The sequence below is a fragment of the Bos javanicus genome, chromosome 13, assembly GCF_032452875.1.
Source record: "Bos javanicus breed banteng chromosome 13, ARS-OSU_banteng_1.0, whole genome shotgun sequence".
NCBI lineage: Eukaryota > Metazoa > Chordata > Mammalia > Artiodactyla > Bovidae > Bos > Bos javanicus.
The window spans coordinates 82,268,015-82,294,962 of NC_083880.1; the positions used below are offsets into that span (position 1 = coordinate 82,268,015).

At 40.7% G+C, this 26,948-nt stretch overlaps 1 long non-coding RNA gene across 3 annotated transcripts in view; it reads left to right on the forward strand.

Moving 5' to 3' along the window:
* The window catches only part of LOC133259926 (uncharacterized), a 155,831-nt gene extending 131,869 nt beyond the window's left edge, over nt 1-23,962 (forward strand). For 2 of the 3 annotated variants that reach the window (XR_009740596.1, XR_009740594.1), the window contains exons 4-5: nt 16,138-16,226; nt 23,378-23,962. This is a non-coding gene — a long non-coding RNA (uncharacterized LOC133259926). The remainder of the gene's footprint in view (nt 1-16,137; nt 16,227-23,377) is intronic. The other variant, XR_009740595.1, reaches the window with a different exon arrangement.
* The last annotated feature ends 2,986 nt before the right edge of the window (nt 23,963-26,948 follow it).

Sequence of the window (26,948 nt, forward strand, 5' to 3'; positions counted from 1 at the left end):
ACTGTATATGTAATGTGTTCTTCTCAATGTGTTACAATAGGAGGTGTTGCTGTTGTTCAGTCGCTAAGTTGTATCTGACTCTTTGCAACCCCATGGATTACAGCACGCCAGGCTCCTCTTTCTTCCACTGTCTCCCAGAGTTTGCTCGAATTCATGTCCATTAAGTCGGTGATGCCATCCAATCATCTCATCCTCTGTCACCTCCTTCTCCTCCTGCCCTCAAATTTCCCGGCATCAGGGTCTTTTCCAATGAGTCGGCTTTGCATCAGCTGGCCAGAGCATTGATGTTTCAGCTTCAGCAACAGTCCTTCCAATAAATATTCCAGATTGATTTACTTTACGACTGACTGGTTTGATCTTGTGGTTCAAGGGACTCTCAAGAGTGTTCAACAGAAGGTATATAAAGTTAGTCTCTTTGATTAGATTACATTTGCTCAGTTATAGAGAGTGTCTGACAGATTTATGCACTATGCAGTTACCTCCCCCTTCATTCATCCATAATTACTAAGTAACCTAGAAGATGCTTTTAGTTGTCCACAGCAAGAATTTAACTTCCTCTGCTGATTTTTTTCCTAAATCAATTGCTCTTAGTTCAGTTCAGTTCAGTCGCTCAGTCGTGTCCGACTCTTTGCGACCCCATGAATCGCAGCATGCCAGGCCTTCCTGTCCATCACCAACTCTTGTAAAATACTGAATATATAACTCTTTCACTAATTCAACATTTATTAGTAGGATGAGTGTTTTACTGAAAAACAAAGAGGAAAAAAAAAAACCTTCCTTCTTCCTCCATGAGTGTGTGTGTATATATGTAAATATATATATGCATATATATGACATATATATCTATTTCTGTTGTATAGATGTGTGGATTCATTTTTATTCAGTATGTAAAATCAACTGCTGTCATTATTTCTTGCAATGCTCAAAAATTTTCAGAATTGTCATCAAACTATTTATTTCCTTTTCACATGTTTTCATAAATTTTTTTGACTGAATAGTTGATTTATAATGTGTTAGTTTTAGGTGTACAGAAAGTGACTCAGTTACACATACTGTTTTCAAATTATTTTCCATTACAGAATATTACAAAATACCAGATATAGTTCCCTGTGCTGTGCAGCAGGTCCTTGTTATCTAGCTCATTTGTTTTTTTAAACAGTTTTTTACATCTTGGCACAGAAATTTGTTAAACAAAATCAGTGTGTATCCTTGTATTTTGCCTGTCCTAGCCGTGGAGCCAACCATTGCTGCGTGTGTTTATAGACACTGAGCATGATACAGGTGCACATTGTTTTCATCTGCGTGTGTGTGAAATCATCAGTTCATGCTAACACTTCTAACTTCAATTCAGAGCCTCAAGAAACTTCCATGAATCAGGAAGTGAGAAGAGGACAAAACAAAATGAGATCTGCCTTTTTTGGGGGAGATACGTATCATTTATATGAGCTTATGTTTACATTTCAGGGGCAGAATTGTTGTATGTGGGCACCTCAAAAAAAGCTTAAGATATCTTGTTTTTTGTAGAATGAATGCAATGTCCACTTAAACAAAACTGGAGTTCTGTTAGTTTTTTTAATTTCAAATTGAAATGCTTTTTAAAGAAAATTTATTTATTTATTTTAATTGGAGGACAGTCATTTCACAGCACCATGGAGGCCCTGCCGTACGTCGATGAATCAGCCACAGGTTCACATGTGTCCCCGTCCTGAACCCCTCTCTGCCCTCCCCACCCCATCCCTCTGGGCTGTGCCCCCCGTCCTGAACCCCTCACTGCCCTCCCCACCCCATCCCTCTGGACTGTCCCAGAGCACCAGCTTTGAGTGCCTTGCTTCATGTATCCAACTTGCACTGGTCATCTGTTTTACATATGGTAGTATACATGTTTCAATACTATTCTCTTATATCATCCCACCCTTGCCTTCTCTCTTTTGCTGCCTTGCATATTTGGTCATTGTTACTGTCTTTATAAATTCCATATATATGTGTTAATATACTGTATTGGTGTTTTTCTTTTTTACTTACTTCATCTGTATAATAGGCTCCAGTTTCATCCACCTCATTAGAACTGACTCAAATGTATTCAATGGCTGAGTAATATTCCATTGTGTGTATGTACCACAGCTTTCTTATCCATTTGTCTGCTGATGGACATCTAGGTTGCTTCCATGTCCTGGCTATTATAAACAGTGCTGAGATGAACACTGGGGTACACGTGTCTTTTTCAGTTCTGGTTTCCTTGCTGTGTATGCCCAGCAGTGAGATTGCTGGGTCATATGGTCATTCTATTTCCATTCTTTAAGGAATCTGCACACTGTTCTTCCTATTGGCTGCACCAGTTTGCATTCCCACCAACAGTGAGAGAGGGTTCCCTATTGCTTATAGACTTTCTGACAGTAGCCATTCTAACCGGTGTGAGATACCTCATGTGGTTTGATTTGCATCTCCCCAGTAACGAACGGTGTTGAGCATCTTTTCATGTGTGTCATAGCCCTCTGTATGTCTTCTTTGGAGAAATGTCTGTTTAGTTCTTTGGCCCAGTTTTTGATTGGGTTGTTCATTTTTCTGGTATCAAGCTGCATGAGCTGCTTGTATATTTTGAAGATTAATTCTTTGTCAGTTGTTTTGTTTGCTATTATTTTCTCCCATTCTGAAGACTGTCTTTTCACCTTGCTTATAGTTTCCTTTGTTGTGCAAAAGCTTTTATGTTTAATTAGATCCCACTTGTTTGTTTTTATTTCCATTACTTTGGGACGTGGGTCATAGAAGATCTTGCGGTGATTTATGTCAGAGAGTGTTCTGCCTATGTTTTCCTTTAAGAGTTTTGTAGTTTTTGGTCTTACATTTAGATCTTTAATCCATTTTGGATTTATTTTTGTGTATGGTGTTAGAACTAGTGTTCTAATTTCTTTTTTTTTTTTACACGTGATTGACCAGTTTTCCCAGCACCACTTGTTGAAGAGATTGTTTTTTCTCCATTGTAAATTTTTGCCTCCTTTGTCAAAGATAAGGTATCCATAGATGCCTGGATTTATCTCTGGGCTTTCTATTTTGTTCCATTGATCTATATTTCTGTCTTTGTGCCAGTACCATGCTGTCTTGATGACTGTAGCTTTGTAGTATAGTCTGAATTCAGGCAGGTTGATTTCCCCAGTTATATTCTTCTTTTTCAAGATTGCTTTGGATATTCAAGGTTTTTTGTGTTTCCATACAAACTGAAATTATTTGTTCTATTTCTGTGAAAAATACTATTGGTAGCTTGATAGGGATTGTGTTGAATCTGTAGATTGCTTTGGGTAGTATACTCAGTTTCACTACATTGGGGTCTTCCAATCCATGAACATGGTATATTTCTCCATTTATTTGTGTTCTCTTTGATATCTTTCATCAGTGTTTTATAGTTTTCTATATTTATAGGTCTTTTTTTTCTTTAGGTAAATTTAAGAAAGGATAGAAATGAACATCAGGTTGACAGCTAGCAATGGTTGCCCCAATACGACGTATCAACCAGAAGGAACACATGGAGGTTGTTACACTCAGTTCTGGAATGACTGTGGTACTTAACTCTTCATGCTTGAAGAGAACATGATCCTTTTTTATTTCCAATTGATAGTACTCTTAACACTCATTTTTTTAATGTAAATATAAATACAGTAAAAATTTTAGAAACTCTCACTGAATATTATAGTGTTTAAGTAGCTAAAAAGACGTTTATTATAGCATACTAAGGGCTTCCCTGGTAGTTCAGGTGGTAAAGCATCTGCCTATGATGTGGGAGACCTGGGTTCCATCCCTGGGTCAGGAAGATCCCCTGGAGATGGAAATGGCAACCCACTCCAGTAGTCATGCCTGGAAAATCCCATGGACTGAGGACCCTGTAGTCCATGGGTGGGCTACAGTCCATGGGGTTGCAAAGAGTCGGACACGACTGGGTGACTTCACTTTCTTTGCCTGTACAAACGATGAGTTCCAAACCTAAAGCACATAGCAAGTGCAGAAAGGTGCTGTGGATTGCGTCAGTGTGACTTCTGACTCCTAGGTCATCCTAGCTCTTTTGTTTTTGTTGTTCAGATGCTAATTCATGTACAATTCTATGTGACCCCATGGCCTTCAGCATACCAGGCTCCCCTGTCCTTCACTGCTGCTGCTGCTGCTGAGTCGCTTCAGTCGTGTCTGACTCTGTGCGACCCCATAGACGGCGGCCCACCAGGCTCCCCCGTCCCTGGGATTCTCCAGGCAAGTGGAGTGGCTTGCCATTTCCTTCTCCAATGCATGAAAGGGAAAAGTGAAAGTGAAGTCGCTCAGTCCTTCCCAACTCTTCGCGACCCCATGGTCTGCAGCCTACCAGGCTCCTCCATCCATGGGATTTTCCAGGCAAGAGTACTGGAGTGGGGTGCCATTTGCCTTCACTAGCACCCCAAATTTACTAGATTCGTGTCCATTGAGTCAATGATTCGATCTAACCATCTCATCCTCTACCACACCATTCTCTTTTTGCCTTCAATCTTTCCTATCATCAGGGTCTTTTCCAATGAGTTAGATCTTCACATCAGGTGGCCAAAGTATTGGAGCTTCAGCTTCAGTCTTTCCAATTAATATTTAATGTTGATTTCCTTTAGGATTGACTGGTTTGATCTTTGTGCAGTCTAAAGGGCTCTTCTCACTCATATCCAGTTCTCCTTTTACATCTGGTTCTGTCTACTGGCTGTGTTCCATCTTTCCCCAGCTTTTCCAAGCCTTAGTTCATCAGCCTCTGAAGCAAAAAAGAATTTAAGACACATGTGTTTTGCAAGAATGGCTTAATTCCCAAAAGGCTATATGGATGCTCTCAAGCTGACCCATATGGAACTGCAAGTGAAGTAGATCCTGACACTCCTATAAACAGAGGGAAGTACTTTATGCATTCCACCATGAAATGTCTTACAGTATGGTTTCTGAGGGTGTCCACTGAGTCTTTGATTTATGAGTTGGAGAATAAGATTAAAAAGCCAGTGGGATAATGAGGTTACATACCAGAGAGCCACATTTCAATCCGTGTGTGTTGACTTACAAATTGATCCTCGGTGGAACTCCATTTATCAGTTAGAGAAAAGTTACAAAATGTTTTCTGAGTCTGGGGAGAGAAGGAGCCAGGAGGAACCTGTTGTGTTATCTGAAGTGACCCATCCATTACGTTCAGTCTCAGGTCACCATTTGTCCAATTCCCTCCCTAAATGCATGTGTATTGTATGCTATGCTAAGTTGCTTCAGTCGTGTCTGACTCTGTGCAACCCCACAGATGGCAGCCCACCAGGCTCCGCCATCTCTGGGATCCTCCAGGCAAGAATACTGGAGTGGGTTGCCATTTGCTTCTCCAATGCATGAAAGTGAAAAGTAAAAGTGAAGTCACTCAGTCGTGTCTGACTCCTTGCGACCCCATGGACTGCAGCCCACCAGGCTCCTCCGTCCATGGGATTTTCCAGGCAAGAGTACTGGAGTGGGTTGCCATTGCCCTCTCCGTGTGTATTGTAAGGAAGGGAATAATGTGAAGTGAAGTGAAATGGATGGAAAAGCATCACTCTGCTTTCTTTTCACCAGAAAAATAATTCCCTGTTGAGATTATTTTTGTTTTAAGAAAAATTTGAAGACATATGTCTCCTCTCTGATGTTCAGTCACAATTACTGAATATTTAGCATTTTGGAGCTTGGGATGCTAACCCACACTAATAGCTCTCTTTGATATTTTGGACTCAGCCTTCATTTGACTGCCTTATGGTCATGGTCATGTAAAAATTAATACCCCAGAGTCAAACACTGAAACTCTAGTTTGCCTAGACAGTTCAGTTCAGTTCAGTTGCTCAGTCGTGTCTGACTCTCTGAGACACCATGAACTTCAGCGTGCCAGGCCTCCCTGTCCATCACCACCTCCTGGAGTCCACCCAAACCCATGTCCATTGAGTCAGTGATGCCATCCAACCATCTCATCCTCTGTCATTCCTCTGGTAAAGGCATTCTTTGGCATTGCCTTTCTTTGGGATTGGAATGAAAATGGACCTTTTCCAGTCCTGTGGCCACTGCTGAGTTTTCCAAATGTGCTGGCATTTTGAGTGCAGCACTTTCACAGCATCGTCTTTCAGGATTTGAAATAGCTCCACTGGAATTCTATCACCTCCACTATCTTTGTTCGTAGTGATGCTTTCTAAGGCCCACTTGACTTCACATTCCAGGATATCTGGCTCTAGGTGAGTGATCACACCATCGTGATTATCTGGATCGTGAAGCTCTTTTTTGAGCAGTTCTTCTGTGTATTCTTGCAACCTTTTCTCAATATCTTCTGCTTCTGTTAGGTCCATACCATTTCTGTCCTTTATCGAGCCCATCTTTGCATGAAATGTTCCCTTGGTATCTCTAATTTTCTTGAAGAGATCTCTAGTCTTTCCCATTCTGTTGTTTTCCTCTATCTTTGCATTGATCGCTGAGGAAGGCTTTCTTATCCCTCCTTGCTATTCTTCGGAACTCTGCTTATATTTTTCCTTTTCTCCTTTGTTTTTCTCTTCTCTTCTTTTCACAGCTATTTGTAAGGCCTCCTCAGACAGCCATTTTGCTTTTTTGCATTTCTTTTCCATGGGGATGGTCTTGAAAGCATCTTTTAATTTCATTGCAGCCATCACCACCTGCAGTGGTTTTGGAGCCCCCCAAAATAAAGTCAGCCACTGTTTCCACTGTTTGCCCATCTATTTCCCATAAAGTGATGGGACCGGATGCCATGATCTTCGTTTTCTGAATGTTGAGTTTTAAGCCAACTTTTTCACTCTCCTCTTTCACTTTCATCAAGAGGCTCTTTAGTTCTTCTTCACTTTCTGCCGTAAGGGTGGTGTCATCTGCATATCTGAGGTTATTGATATTTCTCCCAGCAATCTTGATTCCAGCTTGTGCTTCTTCCAGCCCAGCGTTTCTCATGATGTACTCTGCATACAAGTTAAATAAGTAGGGTGACAATATACAGCCTTGACGTACTCCTTTTCCTATTTGGAACCAGTCTGTTGTTCCATGTCCAGTTCTAACTGTTGCTTCCTGACCTGCATACAGGTTTCTCAAGAGGCAGGTCATGTGATCTGGTATGCCCATCTCTTTCAGAATTGCGATATATTTAACTAGCTTAGAGGTGATTTCATTAAAGACAGAAAATTTAGATCCACTACACCTTAAAACATTTTAAAAAATTGTGACCGTAGACTAATCTTCAGATTTTCTTGCCCAAAGACTCATCATAAAATAATATTTCCTGGGCTTTCCCAGTAGCTCAGTGGTAAAGTGTCTGCCTGCCAGTATGGGGGACCCAGGTTCAGTCCCTGATCCAGGAGGATCCCACGTGCCACACAGCTGCTGAGCCCAAGTGCCTCAACAGGGGAAGCCAGCACAGTGAGAAGCCCAGGCACCTCAAGAGAGTTGGTCGCACTCAGCACAGCTAGAGAAGAGCCCATGCAACAGCAGAGACCCAGCACAGCCAGAAATAATAAATAAATTATAAAAATGACATTTCTAAATGCTTGAAATCTATGTAGTTTTCATGTTCTTTGCCATACATGGGTGTGACAATGTTCTAGAAGAATGTTTCTCAAAGTACGTTCCATGGAACGTTACCCCAGATCCTCTATAGAACTGAAGGATTCTGGAGACAAGTAAATTTGGGAAATACTGCAGACCATGTTCTTCAAATCGATGTTCTTATTTGCAGAGTTCTAGAGAAGACTTTATGTTTGAATTAATCTAGTATTTGGCCCTAGAACTCAAGGACCACAGAGTGTCTACATCCTTTAGAAGCAGTATTTTGCACAACAGCATTTGTAAAACCCATGTTGAGAGTTTAGATGAAGCAGTGAAATTAATCCCATATTTTAAGGCTTGTCTTTCCTACCTTGGCTCAAAGAGAGAGCAGGTACATTGCTATAGCTACTTAGCTATCTAAAACATTTAGACATTTAAAAAATGTGAGCCATTATATTAAAATTTGAGGCATTGAAAAGCTTCAATAGAATTATTTTCATCATAATTTCTGAGTGCCCTAAGAGATGGAAATAAATGTTCCATATCCAATCCTGCCTTTTCAAATGATGACAACAAAACCTTAAATACCCAGAAAGACCCACAAATGGAGAGAATGGAGGCCGATAAAGAGGAATGCAAATGTCATTCTCAGCCTAGGCTCTAGGGACGCTTCTCCTCTGTGTGTTTTTGGGCCAGTGACACACAAAGGTCTCAAGGGAACCACCCGGATTTTGAGACTGTTGTAGAGTGATGGACGTCTGGGGAGGCTTGGGCTGCCAGATCCTGCAGTAAATATATCCCAGCACCAAGTCTGGCCAAGTCTGTCTTATGCCAGTTGCCACACCCTTCTGATTCTTTGTCATGGCCCCTCCTGCCGTTCCTTTAAAATTCCTTTCTCCATCATCTGCCCATCCAAGCGTAACCGTGACAGTTTCCTCACTGCTGGGGACTCTTCTCAAATACAACCTCCATTTTCAGCCCTGCCTCTCCCTTTCACCTGAAGCCATGGCTAAAATACACAGGTGCTCCTTAGAGTTAATTGTGCCAATTCCAGACTCCACAACTTCATTTCTATGTCGCAACACTAATTAGCTTTCTGTCTTGCCCTGCAACGAATCAACCTAATTTCTCATTGTTTTCCCACACAGACCACCTCAATCTGCTCTGTTCACCTCTTGCATGTATACTGCCGTTTCTTGACCAACCCCCCGGCGTTTGCAGTCGCTGTTCTTTCTCTGTCAGATGTTCTGCTTACCATCGTCATACCGCTTGGCCTACTTCAGCAGCTGCTGTGCAGTGCAGCCCAATCCAGTATTCATCCCCTTTCTTTTGATCAAAGTGGTCCAGTTTTCTTTTGAGGCAACTTCTCTCTTTTTCTTAAATCCTTTTTTCATCGTGGTTTGGGAGAGCAATCAGTCCCCAGTTCAAGAAGTGGTCATGGGATGATCCTTGACTAGAGCTACCATGATTGGCTTGATTTAACGGGTGATGCTTCTGATCCAAAGAGAAACAGTCTCCAGACTTTTTATGGAATTATAGAGAGAGGTACTGTCTCACCTGTCTTCACTCCCCAAAAAGGCTTTGCTAAACAACCCTGCAGAATATAATGGGCTTCCCAAGCAGTGCAGTGGTAAAGAATTCCCCTGCCAGGGCCGGAGACACAGGAGACTCGGATTTGATTTCTGAGTTGAGATGATCCCCTGAAGGATCACACACTCCAGTATTCTTGCCTGGAAAATCCCAGGGACAGAGGAGCCTGCTGGGTTACTGTCCATGGGGTAGCAAAGAGTCATACATGGCTGAGCAATTGAGCACTCACACACGCCCACAGAATATAAGGCTACAGCTGCTGGTGAGCAACTTAGCACTGAATTAAGATATCTGTCCCTGGTAGCTCAGCTGGTAAAGAATCCGCCTGCATGTGCAAGAGATCCTGGTTTGATTCCTAGGTCAGGAAGATCTGCTAGAGAAGGGACAGGTTACCCACTCCAGTATTTATGGGCTTCCCTGGTGGCTCAGCTGGTAAAGAGTCTGCTTGCAATGTGGGAGACCTGGGTTTGGAAGATCTCCTTAAGAAGGGAACAGCTACCCACTCCAGTATTCTGGTCAGGAGAATTCCATGGACTGTATACAGTCGCAAACAGTCAGATACAACTGAGCAACTTTCACTTTCACTGAATAAAACCCTCACAGGGAAAAAGCGGAGTCAAGAGATGGAGACATATTTGGAATCTTGTATCCAAATACAAACTGTGCCCCAAAGTACCCCATTTACTTTTCAGTAATTTGAATCCTATTCAGTTAGGTTTCTACCATTTGCAGGTGAGGGGTACAAATTAATCCAAGGACCTGCTTTGTGACAGGCTCTATGCTAGTTATTTTCGTATCAGCAGCTCACCCAAATGCTGTATTTTTAGACTCTACAACATCTCATGCAGCAAGCATGATTACCTGTAGCTAGAGACTGAATGTTCTGAAGTGTTTCTCTACCATTTTTCTCCCTGTGCCTAGTTTTTCTGGTCTTTTCATTGATAGATCCTTCTATCTTCATTTTAAAATCTATTTTCCAAAATTTTGTTTAACTTTCATATTTATTAGTAACACAAAAAGACACAGATGTGGGAAGGATAAAAAGTGTGTAATGCACAACTCCCTTCATGGAGATGTTTTGCTTTTTGGTTAGGGTTAGGGTTTGTGCATTTTGCTGTTATGCACACACACACACACACACACACACCAGAACCTGGTAACACTGTTTGCCTTGCGATGTCATAAGCCGGAGTCTAACCAGGTCAAAGCATATCGGGGGTGTCAAAAATAGAAAAACTGCCATGCAAACAATTTTGGTCATTTTTAGCCCAGTGGAGGGAGCTGGTTTGACACTGGAGACACAGCTAGTGCCAGCAGAATACAGCACATAAAATCACATTTCTTCTCCTTCATGCCTTATGCAAACCAAGGAAACTGGTTTTATTTTCAATTTGATAACGAAAAGGGACAAGGTGCTAATCTTTCAAATGAAGATGGAAATATTTTTCCTACCAACTGACTTTGAAACACTATTTTTAAGTGAGCCGTCCTCAGGGCAGCAGCCCAGGATATAATTTTCCTGTCACATGAAACATTGCATTGTGTCTTCGTCAAATATATTTTATGCTTTGACACCTCTCTCTCTCTCGCTGTGTGTCTCTCTCTTTCTCTCCTGCCCTCTGTGTCTCTCTCAGTCTCTCTCTCAGCAATTTCAGTGAAAATAATTTCTTGGAGTAAAACTTAATCTCGATAGGTGATTCAGTGCTTTCTCTAACTGATAAACACATGCAGCTCAGCAGACACTGAACGCTTATGGGCATTTAGCAGTCCCACCTCCTCCAGGCAAAGAAAACGGCTGTGTGTCATAAAGAAGAGGGAAAAGTAATAGAAACAAGTACAATAATAAAGAAAAGACCATCATTTTTTCCTTCCTCAAAGAGATTTTTCTAAAACAGCGTATTAGGATGAACACTAGCTTACATAATAAAACAGAGGTAGAAGAGTGGGGAAAGGGAAAATAGCTGCCTTCTTTGAAGTCATTTATCTTTTTTTAACATAGGAAAATGATTCATCTGGATTACTTTTTATTTTTAAGTGAAATGGGGAGGGAAAAAGAACTTTGATGTGATATATATTAAATAAGATTCTCTTAATTTTTGAAACTTCTGGGTGATTTTTTCTTTCCTCCTAGAGAAAAAAACTTGATCTGGGATAAAAGACCCAAATTGCTTTCCTCTCAGACTCACTTTTAATTTATGTCAACTTTCATTGGAAGTGAGCTATCAGGAATAATGAAATTTGTATTTCCTCTCATCATCCCCATATCTAAGTATATAATGATTATTATGTTGTCCTGCAAATCTCTGTTCCAAGAAGTGATTACTGGATTACTGTCATCTTATAAGTGTAATTCCAAATGTAGCACCTTATTTTTAGAGAAGGAAAATCACTTCTCTATGAAACTATAATACGGGTAGAGATGTGGATGGTGAAATAAAATTAAATGCATTATGGATAGGCTGGACTGTAATAAAGCCAAGGAGGCTTCTTATTCTGAAAAACAGTGGGAAGCCCAGCATAGATCAAAGCTTGGGTAATAGCAAACCCATTAATAGAGAAACCCACAGGGACTAGAACATAATGTAAGCTGATGCCACTCAAAGACCCAGTTCCTGCTTCTCTGCTGCCTCAGGTAGGAAGAACTAAAAATGAGCTTTTGCTCTTCACTACCAGATCTGACATCTGGGCTAGACTCAAGAATCCTTCCAGTTTTACCAAATGTGGCATGCTCAGTGTATCCCCATTTTCAATTCCTTGAGGATTCAGAACTGTCATCTGGGAAGAAGGAGTGAACCTCATTTTGAGTTGGATATTAGATATGGTGCCTTTTGTCAATGACTGTCTCCACCTGACTTGACCCAGGGCAGATAATTGCACTTCTAGTTTCTTTTCACGCGAAGAGTTTAGAGGTCTTGCTTTCTAAAACTGTAAACCTTTGGGGCACACAGCCTAATAAGATGAGCCCAAATCATTGAAAGGAATTGTCCAAAATAGCTACTTAGGAATTGACCTGCTGCAAAATTTTTCTTTTTTTTTTTAATACACCATGTTGACTGTAGGAAAGGGTACAAAACATTTTCTAAGGTGCCTGGCTTAGTGATCACCATTAAAAGACTCAGAATCCCCATTTCATCAACTTCCAGAGATAAATAATACATTTTACTTGTGTGAAGCTAACTATAGTTTACCTGGCAAATGACAATATTAATAAGAGTAATACTAATGACAGCAAGTATGTTTGGAATATTTATCATGATCTAGGTGTCGAGTTGTTAAATCTCGTCTTCCATGTTTTTCTAACAACCCTACTAGGCAGTCTCTCCAGTTCTCCCCTTATTTAGGGAAAACGAGGCCTGAAGAAATAACCCAGGATCTCTCAGCTGGTGAGTGGCCGACAAGGTTCAAACCCGCGTTGTCTGAGGATAAGTCCTTATAGCTAGTTCTTATGTCAATCTGGAGAGTGTCACCGCGTCGATGGACGTGAGTTTGGGCGAGCTCCGGGAGTTGGTGATGGACCGGGAAGCCTGGCGTGCTGCAGTCCATGGGGTTGCAAAGAGTCGGACACGCCTGAGCTACTGAACTGAACTATGTCAATCTGCTTTAGCACATAGAAGGCACTAAAACATCTACTGAATGAATACATTGTGAGATATCTAATAATGAAAAGTGCTTACAAACAGAAGCCTTTTTTTTTTTTTTTTTTTTTACGGGGAATGCTGAAGGTTGGCGAGGCATCTCGGGGAAGCTGCCCAAGTGCAGGTGCAGCCCTCCTCTCTCTTCTCCAGTCCGCTCCAGCGGCACGGCAGGCCTCGGAAACGGGGCCCAGCGCCCTGCGGCGTGTGATTATACAGATGTCGGTGTGCCGGCTTTGTTCTCTCCCCGCCCTTTGTTGTGGTTCAGTTGCCCAGTTGTGTCCGACTCTTTGCGACCTCGTGGGCTGCAGCACGCCAGGCTTCCCTGTCCTTTACTCTCTCTTGAAGCGTGCTCAAACTCATGTCCATTGCGTCAGTGATGCCATCCACCATCTTATCCTCTGTCGTCCCCTTCTCCTCCTGCCCCTTTATTAAATAGTCTCAAATGTGCATCAAAAAGCAAGGTTTTGGTTTTTTAATCATTTCGCAATATTTGATAGCAAAAATCTAATAGACGCACGAATGCCTACTGGGTGCTGAGCACTTCTGAGCACTTCTGAGGCCTAGGAAGATGGGATCGATCAGTAGTTAATGAGCAAGACAGAAGAATCCCTGAGCTCCAGGAATTTACATTCTGATGCAGGAATGGAACCACTTTTACAGACTCACCAGTGTGATGGGCAAATGTGTGAAAAAACAGACAAAACTCATTTTAAAGCTCTAGGTGAAAAAAATATATATCTATTAAAAATGCTTCTTCTCATTTCAAAATAAAGGCAATTAAAGATATAAATAGCTTCCCTGGTGGCACTAGTGGTAAAGAACCCGCCTGCTAATGCATGAGACGTAAGAGACGAGGGTTCGAGCCCTGGATCAGGGAAATCCCCTGGAGGAGGGCGTGACAATCCACTCCAGTGTTCTTACTGGAGAATCTCATGGACAGAGGAGCCTGGAGGGTGACAGCGCGTGCGGTTGCTAGGAGTTGGACATGACTTAACGACTAAACAACAACAAAGGGAAATACAATGCATTTTCCCCCTTAACGTGCCCCCAGGCCGTGGTATTTGGTCTTTCCTCTCCTTAAAATGACCTTCCAAATTTTTTCCTGGGTTGCTTCTTCTTATCCTTCCTATCCCTTTGGAAAGCTGTCCCTCCCCACTAGTCTTGCATTAGGTGATTTCTCCCTGACACCAATACCCACACCCACAACCACTACCTCTCTTTCACACTAATCTGTGCATTTTTCTTCAAAACACTTACCGCTGTCTCAAGTTATTGTTTGGCCATTGATTTATTCCATGTATGTGTCTTATTGATTGCTAGGATTTCAGTGCATCATACTCAGTACATGGTGATACATGGCAGGATGGATTTAAAACTGGAGAAGATGATACATATTAACTTTTATGAAGTTAATGTTTTTGCACCCAATTATTTCAGAAGACCATTCATTGTTTTTTGGTATGAATCCCTCATTTCTCTGTGAGGACAGAGCCATCTGTTAATTTGCAGTTGGAAGTGTGTCCACAGATGGATGTTAAATTATAGACATGACCAAGAAGACATGGCAGAACCTGTTACCATCCTTTGCCAATGGCCTTTTTAGCCTGCCTTTTAGAGACTGGGCCAGTGATTCAGCTTAGAAGCCTCCACATAAATCAAATTAATTGTCGACAGTGGCTGTTTGAAAGCAGTTTTGTTATGCCAGGGAGGAGGTTTTGTTTCAGAATGTGAATTATCTTTGAGTTTTGAGGAAACCTGAATGTTCCCTGTGTGATCAGGTGCAGGGATCTTGAAACTGAGTGCTGGAGATTATAAAAGAGATTTCTGGAGGAGAAATTTGTGTGTTCACTGTGTACACCGTGGCTGTGTTCTGGCTGCAAACCTGCAGTTTCAGGAAATTCATTTGACTCTCCTGTGCACAGAACGGCTCCTGCAGCACACTGCAGGCTTTGGTCAGACTGTTTTTCACTGCCAGTCAGACGGGTGATAGGAATCAGATTAAGCAGTTTGTCCAATTTTTGACATTTTGCATGTTGGAAATAAAAATCATGCCAGGCTGCACTTAGAATAGAAATTGCCATCTGTGACACATGTCCACTAATTATTTTTCTTAATTTGGAGTTTGTCTTCATTTTTAATAAATGGAAAGGCATCACAAAATTTTCAAACCTAATGGGGAGTTTAGAATACTTTATCAAAAATGGACACTGCTTACTGGAGGTTTTGGTTGGTGGGTAGTGCCATGGGCGTCTGTCGCTTCTTCCTGCTCATATTTTATTTCCTGTTTTAGAGCATCCCTTCCATTTTCTTCTTGCAGGCCCACCAGTTCCCAGTCGCACCCTATGAGCTTCAGGTGTGACTGAGTCTAGTATTCAGTCCTCAATCTCAAGGGGCGGGTCCATGACCAAGACTGGCCAGTCAGCATGTCCTAATCCAGACCTACATCCTTTGATTCAGGGATGGACAAGTAACTTAATCTGGCCCAATGAGTCTAAATTTCACAGTGCTTGCAGAAGCTACTAAGAGAAAGGCATGCTCATTTTATTAGACTCACAGCTGTGAAGGTATGAGTCTGGAACATCTGTGGCCATAAGATAGAGGCCCTGGCTTGAAAGCAAATACAACAGAATACAAAGGAGAATTAAAAGATGGAGTGAGAGGGAGCCAGAGTAAGGAAATCTGAGACAAACATCTTTTGTTTTTCTTTTTTAGTGGCACAACCACTTTGGAAAACAGTGTGGCAATTTCTTTTCTCTTCTCTGTTTTAAAATATTTATTTATTTATTTGGCTCTGATGGGTCTTCACTGTGGCATGAGGGCTCCTTAGTTGTAGCATGTGGGATCTAGTTCCCTGATGGAGGATTGATCCAGGCTCCCTGCACTGGGAACGTGTGGTCTTAGCCACTGGACCCCCGAGGAAGTCACCTGAGATAAACTTCTGATAGAAGTGTTTGAATTATCTAACCACACTGAATGTGAGGCCCACCTTCCTATACTTTTTCAATTATTTCATTTTATTTTTTGCTCAATCTAGTTTGATTTATATTCCCGTCATTTGAACCCCCCAGATGGCGAACTGGTAGATTTGGAGTTGCTAAACCCAAAGATAGCTATGTAATTCTTGAGAAATTTGGCATAAGTTCTTGCTAGAATTCATAAGTCCCTGAGACCCAAATTTTAGTTTAATTACAAACTCTGTAAGGTCAGTTAATGAATATAGCTTGTTAGAGCGAAGCATGTCCATACTTTCTAAAGAAGAATCTAGGAGCCACATTTGCCAAGAGCTTTGTGACAGTTCTTGTTCAAAGGTGAGGTGAGACCAATATTAGGGAAGCTCAAACCAAAAAGGAGGTTGTTATTTTCACATGCGTTTCCAATTTATTTCTAGCCGAACTCTGAAGGCGAGAAGAGGCCGATCGCCGTATAATCTATTCAATTTCAATTTCAAAAGATGCTGCTGCTGATCAAAGGATACCCGTGAGTAGCACATTTCCATAAAATGAATTTTGACAACTTTCTCCTAAATGTGTGTCTTACTTTAGCTTTTGATCTGAAAGGAAAAATGGAGGTTGGCCCAAAAGATAAATGAAAGTGGTACCGACAGTTTGGGGCTGCAAAGAGTCTGTATCTTAGAACGTCTGTGTTTTTCTACAGCAGGCCTTCACCTGGTATTTTTAATCTGGCATGTTCACCACTTCTCGTGGTTTCTTTAGAAGGGCTTTTATATTTCTTCTGAATGATGGATGTGTCAAAGAAACGCCCCCTCTGCCCCATCCCCAATTTAATCTCACAGAGGTCAAGGCAGCCGATCTTATTGTCTGGGGATCCTTTATATTTCTATAAAAATACATAAAACACTCTTATATGTGGTTACCTAGAATTCCACATGACCATATGCTTCAGATAAGAGTCCTGCAAGTGCCTGGGCCGCACAGTTCATGGCATTAGTATTTTTATATTGGCGCCAAGGTTTGCTTCCTTATTATTAAGATAACACTTCAAATAATAGCATACTAATTTCTTGTTTTTTGAAAAAATGATCTCAATTATCCCCTTGACATCACCTGGAAGAACTTCTTGGTTAGCTGGCTTATTATTGGTTACTTTCTCTCTGAAGTTCACAACAAATTTGTCTTGATTATGTGAAAAGTCTGACTAGTTTGAGATCCAGCTTATAGAGATACTACAATTGCAAAGCAGGACAGGACTAGGATCATAAATTAAAAAATAAATAAGTGGGCTATGAATCAAATATAATTTTAATTTTTGAATAGTTTACTTCTAGGTTGGCATCGAATGGGTTGTGAATTATTTATGGCAAATTTGCTCAATAAATATTGTGTTAGTTGCACATCATAGAATCTGTCCTGTAGTAATTCATATTAATTTATTAACTTTAAATTCCCCAGTTTTTGACATCTTTCCAAAATTCAGAACCTCTGTTCTCTGAGGCTAAGTTCAGCTAAACATATGGAACTGATTAAAGTGATCGATTGGAAACCTAAACTCCTCCAAGGGAGTAAGAGTCCTAATAGAAAACCAGTGAACCCAAATGAATATACAGTATTTATTTATTTGATTATTGAGTGTTTTAGTCATTTAAAGCTGGTCTTGCTCCAGAAGGGATTTAAGACAGCGATTCCAGTAGAAACGATGAACACCGACTAGAACACATTACTCTCCCAACTCTATCCTTCATCCATCCCCCCCCCGCCCCTTGTATAAGCTATCTGTCACTGCGTGTTGAAATACAGCATGTTGAAATACAGCAACGTAACAACAACCCTGCGTCATTATACAGTTGCTCCGGGTCAGGAATCTAGGCACAGCCTTGCTGCTGGTCTGTCCTTCAGGATCTCCCAGGACAGGAACCGAGACGTGGGTGGGGGCTGCGGATTTCTCACGGCAGGACTAGGAGAGCGTCTGTTACGTATTTAAGTCTGCGCTGGGACCTGGTGGCTTTGTGCGGGCTTTCTCTGGCTGTGGCGCTCAGGCTCAGTACTTATGGCTTGAGGCTCTAGAGCATAGGATCAGGAGTTGTGGGGCCAGGGCTTAGTTGATCCATGGCATGTGGAATCTTCCAGGACTGTAGATTGAACCCGTGTCCCCTGCATTGGCAGGTGGATTATCATCCGCTGCTCTACCAGGGAACTCCTTGGCAGGTCTTTGAAAATTCGTCACCAAGCTGACTCCTGTGGCTCTCCGCAGGTCCCAAGTTCTCTTTTATCTGTTAGGTGGAGTCATTCATTCCAGCCACGTGAGCCTCTTTGTAGGCCTACTCACAACATGGAAACTTGGTTTTGCCAGAGTGAGGGCTGAGAGAAAGATGAATATCATCATCTTTCAGGAAGAAGCAGGTTTGGGCAGTGGCATCCCCTAACTTACTCCATGCTGTATGTTAGAAGTGAATCAGCAGGTCCAGTCCACATAGGAGATAAGAAAATTCCCCAAGGATATGAAGAGCAGGAGACAGGAGAACCCTGGGCATCATTTTAGAGGCCACCAGTCTCACAGACCCAGGAGACCTGGGTTCGATCCCCGGGTTGGAAAGATCCCCTGGAGAAGGAAATGGCAATCCACTCCAGTCTCCTTGTCTGGAATTCTCCAGGCCAGAATACTGGAGTGCATAGCTGTTCCCTTCTCCAGGGGACCTTCCCAACCCAGGGATCGAACCCACGTCTCCTGCATCGCAGGTGGATTCTTTACCAGCTGAGCCACAAGGGAAGCTCAGTGGGCAGTAAGGACTCAGTAAAATACATTTTTGTTCTGCTTCTCTCTTTTCCTTAAAGTCACAGAGCGTCTACCACCCTTTTAGCCTTGCAAGGTCTTCCGTGTCCCATCAGTGAGAGCACAGATGCTTCGGTGATCCTGTCCAAGTTTGAATCCAGGTTTTCCTACCTCCCTGCTGTTCGAACAAGGGCAAATTGATGTCTTTAAGATGCTGTTTTCCCAATTATTACATGGAAAAAGTAAGGATTAGATAAAACAAAATGTGTAAAGGGTTTAGCATATACTTGGCAGATGATAATTAATCAATATGTGGCAACTCATATTTACATCAAAATTGTTAGGAAATCAAAATTATTTTTAAAAATCGTTTTTAAAATAATGTGGATGGAAAATATTGTTCAGGAAATAACGTGGGCAGAAAATGTTGCTCATGATCACACACCCCTATAGATCCTTGTAGGCTGGATGGAGAGAGAGCGTGTAATGAAAAGCTATCCACTCTTCTTGGTAATCCATAATTTATTTTGAATTTTATGTCTCTGTAGGATGAAAAAACCAAAACCTGTCTCTGTCATGGGAACAGTGTTCCATTCCTATTCTCTGAGACAAAGATGAAATAGTGATTTGGGAAAGAATTGTAAATTATGTTTTTTGTTTTATTGTTTTCCTCTGCACATTCTGATCTCTCAACCTTTTGCCCATCCCACCTTAAAGCTACCTACAAAAACATGGTGTCTTAGAAAACACACTGAGAAACACGCATGCGTCACTGAAAACAATCTTGCTGCTTGTGGTACCCTGTCAGGCTCGTCCAAGATCAGGATGAGACCTGGCGCAGCTCTGAAAATGGACTCAGTTAAGCTGCCCTGGTTCAACCCACCTCCCATAATGACTGCCTAGAAGCCAGGGTATGGTCTGGAATTTTAAGGATGGTGATTCCTAGCCTTGTCTGTCTTCACTCAGGCTTGGCAAATCAGGATGGGGTCACCTTTTGATTACCCAGATTTACTGTCCCCTTATACCCAGCAGGGGCTGAGCTATTGAAAATGGAGCTCAGGAGGAAAGAGAGAGACAAAGTGGATTTCTGTCAACCACACCAGGGAATCACCTTAAATGCAGAAAAATGTGGGTTGGTGTAGAGACTCTTGGGATAGTCTGTAAGCGACATGCACGTGTCTTGCTCATCACACAACTCTGGGCACTGTGGTGGGTGCAGGCGGGCTTGCAGGTTATTGCTGTGCCTAAGCAACTTGTTTCTTTGGGTCTTTCTGGGGATGTGGAGCTTCTGAATTGAATCAAGAAAGGTAATTACTGATTCCATCCCACTCACCGTTCCCTGTGTGGGGCAGCTGGCTTTGAACTCTCAGCAACGGCATAAAATAAAAATGGAGGCAGGAGAGCAGAGGTGGTCTGCACACAGCCTCAGGAGTCAGACTGTGGGTTTAGAGCGGGTGTGGAGCCGGGGTAAGTTTCCCTATTGTGGTCTTACCTGTGATATGTGCATGCTAGCCCCAGAGCTGTGAGATTCATGTTTCAGTCAAGCAGAGAAAATGATACTCTTCATAGGATTCTGTAGTTCTTTATTATTCCATATGAAGGTCCACTCTGTGTTACTGTCTGTTGTTGTATGGAACTTGAACCACAGTTTTCATTTGTGCCATCGATAAGCGCTTCAAAAGAATTTCTCCTTAGATACCATGAGCCTTTAGCAGAATTGCGTTTTAATAATGTCGGATTTTGGCACTTACAGCTGTTTCCCGAACATTCTGATACTAGTGTATTTGGACTCGTTCCTGTCGTAATGCTGTTTGTGCATCACTCTGGTCCCAAGTTTTATAAACTTATACTTTTCCCTTCTTCTACCTTTGCCAAAACGTTTCATTATTCCTTTATTATTCCAATGCTTTTTGTTTCTTCCCTACTGAAAGTTATAGATTCTGTTCCTGTGCTAAATTTAATATTACAGCTGTTTGCAAATAACTGAAGGAATTTACAGTATTTAAGCTGTGACGACAACTTCACAAATGCATGCCTTTGTTCAGTGTGTTGTTTTCGTCATTTAATCCAAGAGATTAGACGTTAGTATTAGTATTGGCAGTGTGTGTCCCGCTATGCCCACCTGTGTCAGTGTTCCCACTGATTCCTCACGCACCTCTGGGAGGTAGTTTAGAACATGGCCTGTTATTTTGAAGTGTGCTCTTGAACATTTCCGTTAGAAGCCTGTTGTGGTAAAAGTCCCTTGTTCTTGTTTACATAAAAATGGTTTTATTTCACCTTCTGTTCTTGAAATATAATTTCAATGGTGTGAGCTATCCAGTGCAGAGTTAGTTTCTTTTAGTTTTTCCTGAGGTTCCTGCTGCTGGAGAGAAGCTGCCAGAATAATTCTTGCCTTGATTTGGATGTGTCTTTCGCTCTGACTGCCGTAAAGATCTTCCCCCATCTATTTTGCTTTCTTGGGTTCACTACATTGTATCTGTTTGAGATTTCTTTCCATTTATTTTTCTCTCATATCTTTCATTGGTTCTGGAATATAGTCAATATTTTTTCAAAATATTTTTACATAACTTTCTTCTGTCTTTTTGGGCCTCTAATTTTTTTTAATTAATTTATTTTAGTTGGAGGATAATTACTTTACAATATTGTAATTTTTTTTGCTGTACATTGACGTGAATTGGCCACAGGTATACATGTGTGGAACTCTAATTAAATTTACGTTAGATTCTCATTCTCCTCTCCACATCTCTTAACCTCTATTTCATAATGTTCACCTGTGGCCTGCATTTTGAATAATTATTTCAGATTTTCCTGTTGAATAATCCCTTTTTCTCATATGCCTAATTTGCTGTGTAATCACCCTTTATTTACAATTTTAATCTTTTTTTCTTCCAATTTTTAAAAACATGATTTTCTTCCTTTCTTTTCAGTATCTACTGAGCTATGTTTGATTTTCTTTCTAAATGCCCCTTGTCTTTCTGTTATTCTATAACTTTAGTTTTTTGCTTTTTACAAAATTACGGGTATGGCACATTTCATAATCCCGTTGTGTGAAATTCCTGGGGCCTGAATTTGCTGTCGTCTGTTGCTTCTGATGACATTCTTGTGGTTTGGTACGTTTCATATCTTCATCTTTGATTGTGAACTCATGCATATTTGATCTTAAACTGTGGGAAACTTTGGACTTAAAGGGAGGATGTATTTTTCCACAGAGGATTTACATTTTTTCTTAAGAAAAACAACCAGGACTTTCTTCTCAGGTGAAACTTTGAAAACAAACAAAATCCTTTCAGGGTCCCCAGCTTAATTATCAAGTTTTGTGTGTGGTTTTGTCACATTACTCTTGGCCAAATGTCCAGACTTCCCGTCACAGCATTTGTGGTCACACCCCCCACACGCCCTCTGCGTGTCTTTAGTTTTGGTCTCAGCTTACGGTTTTCGTTCTGTGAGACTGTACAACCACACTGCTGAGAGGAACCTCTGTGATCTTTCCAGTCATGACTCTAGTGCCTCGTTTTGTTTGACTTTTCTCTCTCTGCTTTGGATATCAATACCTGAAAATGGAAAAAGAGTCAAGGAAAAAGTTGAAACTAATTTATATGAAAGTGAATATGGTTAATAATTTAAGCATTTGCTGCTCAACCATCATTTGTACATCAAGGCTTTTAGTAAATACTGGCTGAGTATCTCCTTGGTAGGAAGCAGTAGCCTGGGTGCAGGATACACAGTGGCAGAGAAACAGATGTGGACTGTTGTACAGAAAGACGAGTCACAAGCCGTAAGCGGCAAGAGTGTTCCTTCAGGAAATGAGCAGCTTTAATTTGCAATTTCATTTTGTCAAGAATCCTTACTATGCCTATAAGCAGTAATCTCCACCATCAGTGCAGAAGGTTTGGAACAGAGACAAGGACCTGTAATATTCTTTTCAAGAGAGACCATAATAGCATGGGATTAGAACACCTTGCCCACACCTATCACTTCCCAGTGCTGAGATCTTTAGTCTTTCTTAACCTCTCATTCTCTTTTCATATATAAACAAGATAAACATATCTATTTTACAAGGTTGTGAGAAATAGAATTAAACAAATAATGTGGTATAATGTAATAGCAAGCAAAGGTTTCTGATACCCCTTTATTCTGTCCCCAGAGTTGTTCACATGCATGAGAATTCTCATGTAAGTGTTTGCATCTAGGGCGTCCCTGGTGGCCCAGCTGTGAAGAATCTGCCTGCAATGAAGGCAGCTGCAGGGGGTGCAGTTTTAACCCCTGGTCAGGAAGACCCCCTGGAGGAGGGTGTGGCGGCCCACTCCAGTGTCCCTGCTTGGCGAATCCCTTGGACAGAGGAGCCTTGTGGGCTACAGTCCATGGGGTCGTAAAGAGTCGGACATGACTACAGAGACTTAGCACACTTGCATATTTGGGTCTAACCCCCCTCCACCATCTGTGGTGAACCCTGGCAAGAATATCTCATGCTTTCCTTGTAACAGTCAGGCCCCCTCCACCATCTGTGGTGAACTCTGGCAAGCATATCTTATGCTTTCATTGTAACAGTCAGGGTGATTGAACAATCTTATCTCCTAATCAGAACCATCTGATCCACGTGAACTTTAAACTTGAATAAAGAACGGAGTGTGTGTCACATTCAGTCTCTTCAGTCACGTCCAACTCTTTGAGAGTAGCCTGTGGACTGCATCCCACGAGGTTCTTCTGTCCATGGGATTTCCCAAACAAGAACCCTGGGGTGGGTGCCGTTTCCTCCTCCAGAGGACCTTCCCGACTCAGGGATCTAACCCGCATCTCCTGCATTACAGGCGGATTCTTTACCTCTGACAAAGTTTAGATAATCTAAGATGGAGAAATAATTATTGATATCTGATTTTCACCATCTCCCTTTCCTTCTGCAGACAAACCAGTAGCAAGAACAACAGAATAGAAGAATTAATTCCACATAAGAAACAACATGGAATAATGTGTTACTTAAGCAAGACAGGAAAGCTGGAGAGGAGATGTGTACACGAGATCCAGACTTTTGCTTTTTCTTTTTCAGTTCCCAGCACCTAGCTTAGTATCTGGCATCTTACAGGCACACGGGATTTATTTATTGAGTAGAGTTAGAAGTAGAGCCAATGGAAAGTATTTACACTGAACATCTTTTATTTTTAAATTGTTTTTTGCTTTTTAAGGAGTCAATTTAACATGCAATTTTGTTGATAGCCTGCCTGGGCTTTGGATGGGGATACATCATAGATAAAACATTGCTGTGTGAGTTAGTACAAGTGATTTCATCTCTCTAAGCCTTTGTTTCTCCCTCAGGAGTTATGGCAATGGTACCTACTCACATGCTTGTGAAGTTAAAGAAAAACAGTTCCTATATCAACCAGTGGTATTCCTGTCTTTCTTCTTTATTTATCACCACCATCACCACCATCTTCACCACTGTTACTAATACCATATTTTCTGTAGTTATTAATAATACCTGTTTTCTCTTTCTATATAAATAGTCAGGTATTTGATTATGATAGTGTTTGTGAGTAAGAATCTTTTTTTTTTGGTAAGTATTCAAATTTTTGTGAACAAAGGAAAAGACCTCAGATGGATTTTCCCTAAGAGCGAAGAATAGAGACAAGTCAGTTCTGCGCCCTGGAGCAGTGAGAAGGACAGCAGGGCCAGGTGCTCTCACCGTGGTCGAAGCACCAAGTCATCGCTCGAGGAGAGACAGAGGCCATGCTTTTAGCCAGTTATCAAATTTTGTTTCACTGAATAAGGAACCAAAGAGCTAAGATTAAGAGATATTTTTCCCCCTAGGTCAAGTTAGGAAGGGAGACAAGAGAGTTGAAGCTGTTGAAGAGGAGAAAATCTTTGGGGAAAAAGACATATGTCTTTTTTTTTATCTATTTTTGCCTTGGTGTATGTATTGTAATTCTTTTCCCTGCCTCCTCATAGAATCTTTAGTAAAATACTCCTTTCTGGCACCTTATAGGTTCTTACACACCTTGATCCCTTTAATTTCCCAGTCTTTACTATAATATTTCAATGAAGAATATAAGAATCTGGCAAAGTTTTAAAATTAAGGCAATTTAAAATAATGTTAAGAAAGAGGCTTTAGTGAGCTTTCAAGGGGAGGGCACGGAAGAGGGAGGTGGAAGCCTGTAGAATCAGGGGATCCTCATGCTCAGAGGGAAGTAGACTCTGCTGCCAGAGTCTGGATGATGTTCTAGCAGAACCTCCAGACTCCCAGCCTAACATTTTAGGGTTAAAAGGCTACATTCACCTCCTCTCACTCCTCTGTCCTCCCGTGCCCCAAATGAAAATGTATTTCAAGACATTATCAGACATTATTTCTTGCATGTGTTTCTGCACTGTATTTAAAAACCATCATTACCCTCATACTGTAGATGAGAAAAGAAACTGGGTCTTAGAGAAAATAAGTAATTTTCCCAAATGCAGAGCTGGGCTTCAAGCCAGGCCAGTCGTTTCCAACCTTTTAAATACCATATTTTAGAATTCCTTGGTTTCTCCATTCAAACATAAAGCAAAAAGGATGAATTTAAAAGCAAACAGAAGAGAAATTTTTAGTGCCTAAGGTCCAGTACTCTTGCCTGAAAAGTTCCATGGACGGAGTAGCCTGGTGGGCTGCAGTCCATGGGGTTGCGGAGAGTCGGACACAACTGAGTGACTTCACTTTCACTTTTCACTTTCATGCATTGGAGAAGGAAATGGCAACCCACTCCAGTGTTCTTGCCTGGAGAATCCCAGGGACGGGAGCCTGGTGGGCTGCCGACTATGGGGTCGCAGAGTCGGACACGACTGAAGTGTCTTAGCAGCAGCAGCAGCAAGGTAAAGGAGTAGGCACAAATATCTGATGAGTTTATAGTATGACTTTGTGGAAATAGATGTAATTTGAAATGCAATTAAAAGAACCCGTGAATGAAATGAGAAGAGAATGGAAAATGATGCCTTCTGCAGAACACCAGTTGTGCATAACAATGTCATGGATAAATGCCCATCTGATAAAGAGGTTTTAATTAAACTAAATAATTTATTATCCATTATACTTCAATGAATTAAAAATAATATAAGATGCTTTATTTCTCTGAAACAGGATTGTGTGCCATAAATTCAGCACATTGTGTGTTCTCAAGCGAGAATAATGTCCAGGTTAATAAAATGTAGGAGAAATAATAATTAATTTTGTTATATTTTAACCTTTGACACATTCATCTGAATACATTCCCCTGGGGTGGAGCTAGATTCCATTTTTTCTTGAAAGGGAATCACATGAAAACAAGTTATTTATAGGAAAATTTTAAAAATTAAATATGGGCTGGTAAAATAATTAATTCAATAAGGTAGCTATTAACTCTGTATTTCATATATATGCATGTGAACATTCCCTTATATATATGAAATTTCCTGTACATTTTATATATATATACACACATATAGCCACACATATGTATTATTCATATATTTATGTAGATAAATGAACATATATTTATATAGATTCATGAAAGCTGCTGCATATGCTATGTCGGTTTTATCCACCTTTATTTTTAAATGCTTAAATATTTATAATTGTTAGATATCCAATAAAAGGCTTATACAAAAAAGACATAAGTGAAACATGAAAGGCAAATTAAAAGGAAACAAATACTGAAATTTTTCTTTCTAATTTTTCTCCTTGCCCTTCTTCTCCCTAAAGAAAACCACGGTTGATAATTTCTTGGGATTCATTCAGAAAATACAATGTTCAAACTGGCATATAATGTTACGTCTATTCTTATCTCTGTATATTCTTCTAAATACTCATAACTGAGGTCACATCAGGTATATTATTTTGAGCCTTACTCTTCTCACTTAAACTTTTCCCATATTAATATCCATACAATACAGCTTGTTCTTTTTAACCGCTTATGATTATTTTCTAGGAATATAAGCTCTAGTTTATATATGTCTTTTGTTGAGGAATACTTTATTTCAAGTTATTTCCAGATATTTGTTGTTAAATCAGTGCTATAAAGCACATCCATATGAGATTTATTAATAATAATTTTAGCAGTAGAATTTTTGAATGGTAGGATATGGGTATTTGAAATTTTAGTCATTATTTCCAACTTGCTATCCGGGAAGTGTTTATCAGTGTACAGTCACTGACCCTATTTTCCTATATGTAACCAATACTGGGTATTTCATTACTATTTAACAAGACAAATTTTTAATCAGGTCGAGTATTGCAAACTTAGAAGCATATTCACAACAGTTTCAAAAGTCACTTTTGAGTATTTGAAAGAAAAAAAAATTCAGAAATTGATTTTCTTAGTTTTTCAGGATTATAGGATTCTTAGGAGTTTAAGTATAAACACAAGTATAATTAGTCTTTCAGCTAGAAAAATAGCTAATTGAAGAAAAGATCATTTTTAAAAGTATTTAAAGCATCATTTTCTGATAATGGATATCACTCTAGGACATTATTAA